The sequence below is a fragment of the Eucyclogobius newberryi genome, unplaced genomic scaffold (genome assembly GCF_026437365.1).
Source record: "Eucyclogobius newberryi isolate DKJ021-1_F unplaced genomic scaffold, fEucNew1.0.hap1 SCAF_214, whole genome shotgun sequence".
In the NCBI taxonomy this organism is placed as follows: domain Eukaryota; kingdom Metazoa; phylum Chordata; class Actinopteri; order Gobiiformes; family Gobiidae; genus Eucyclogobius; species Eucyclogobius newberryi.
Window position 1 is genome coordinate 85,001 of NW_027315851.1, and position 1,938 is coordinate 86,938.

Consider the following 1,938-nt stretch of genomic DNA (forward strand, 5'->3'; position numbering starts at 1 on the left):
ACAAATGAAACTACCAAAAGTTTTGCTGTCTTTACTGCAAGAAGATCAAATCCGCTTGGAGCAATTGTTTTATTTGTGGTGGCAAGGTTAGTGGTTGAAAATTGATTATTTATCCCGCCTGGTGAAGACGTACCAAAAAGCAAAGATTTAAGTTGTACCCATGCATTTTGTTACTCTTTCAGTCAACAGTCTCTGAAGTCTGCTATCTACATTTTTCCAGGTGTTACAGGCAGTTTTTTGAAAAGAAGCTCCCTTCTTGGCCAAAGTTTTGCTCTGCCCTCAATGACCTACCATGACCAGGAAGTGGCAAGAACCAAGCCCTGGCCATTCTTTCTCAAAGTACACGTTAGCTTTGCGCAGTGGCAGTATTGTAGCCTATGAGGTCTATCCGAGGCGCGATTATTGCTAGTTGAAAACTTTACCCAATACCCCGCCTTGGCGACTTGAAATATAGTCGACTGTGGCAATTTTTGACAGTCTCTGAGGAGGCTTATTTTCATGTATAAGGTAAGCTCGTCCAAACGCGTGACATTCCACCAGAAATAGAGCTACATACTCTGTACACAACTAGTTCAGATCAAAGTCATTGGTATGCACGTGCTAGAAGAAGTACACCAGAAGTAACTGATGACAACTTGCTCAAATGCTAACCCTTTAAGCGCCAAAGTCGCAGAAATGCAACTTTACCGTACAAGGAAATTAATGAAATAATAGTAGAAAATGAATCACTTCAGTCATTGGTCGGTTCGGTGCAACTTCCCTTTATTAGCCAGGTATGATCCAGGGCAGATCCGGTAAGGAAAAAAATGGCTGGAGGAAGTACACGTGGCATGCAATTTACAGCAGATTCTGACTCTGAAGGGTATTATCTCCCCGAGAGTGACGATGGATTTCCAAGTGGAGATGAAGGGACTTCGAAACAACGGACAGGTGCAAAGGACAGACGGAGGCGAGGAACCAGTGGAACCAGTGGCTGCAGTAAAACTTGCCCGGTGGATGAGAGCTGGGACATGCTGAGAGAGGTCGAGGTATTTGAGGCATGGATCAAACCTTTTGAAGACCCAGTTGGCTACACAGGAGAGATGGATCTGACGGATGCTAATCCATTTGATATTCTGTCACTCTTTCTGACCGATCAGTTTTGGACTTTCATTACTGATGAGACAAATAGATATGCACATCAGTGTATGGCACCTATGATTCTGAAGCCACATTCAAGATTTCTTGAGTGGTATGATGTATCAGTCACCGAAATGAAAGCTTTCTTCGCTTTGCATCTCTCCATGGGCCTTGTTGAGAAACCTGAAATCGAGGATTACTGGGGAACATTTTGGCTTACACAAACGCCTGGATTTGGAAATGTAATGTCAAGAAACAGATTTGAAATCATTCTTTCGTTCTTTCATTTTGTCAACAATAATGATTATGTGAGAACAGGCGAGCCCGGGCACGATAAACTGTTCAAAGTCCGCCCAATAATAGATTTGATTATTCCCAAATTTGCAGCAGTTTACAGTCCAATCAAGGAGCTTTCTTTAGATGAAATGACAATAGCTTTCAAGGGGAGATCTTCACTAAAATGTTACTCTCCGAATAAACCTGACAAATATGGCTATAGAGTGTATGCCCTGAGTGAAAGCTGTTCAGGGTATGTTTTGCGCTGGTCAATGCACACTGGACAGTACAAAAATAATGCAAGCAACATCAGTGCAACACACGCAGTTGTCCGTGAGTTGGTTTCTCCCTTTACGGGCAAAGGACACGAGATTTACATGGACAGTTACTATACCTCGCCTGTAATTGCAAATGAATTAGCAGATTTGGAAACTGGACTGTGTGGGACGGTAAGGATTACCAGGTTGGGGATGCCAAAATGCCTTGGTAAAAGTGTCTTACAGCTGAAAAAAGGAGATGACCCAGTTTTTTGCAGAAAGGGAA

General features: G+C 42.8%; 1 non-coding gene across 1 annotated transcript; it reads left to right on the forward strand.

Moving 5' to 3' along the window:
• Positions 1-348: 348 nt before the first annotated feature.
• On the forward strand, positions 349-489 carry LOC140371308 (U4 spliceosomal RNA). The gene has a single exon (XR_011928451.1). It is a non-coding gene; the product is annotated as a U4 spliceosomal RNA (small nuclear RNA).
• The last annotated feature ends 1,449 nt before the right edge of the window (positions 490-1,938 follow it).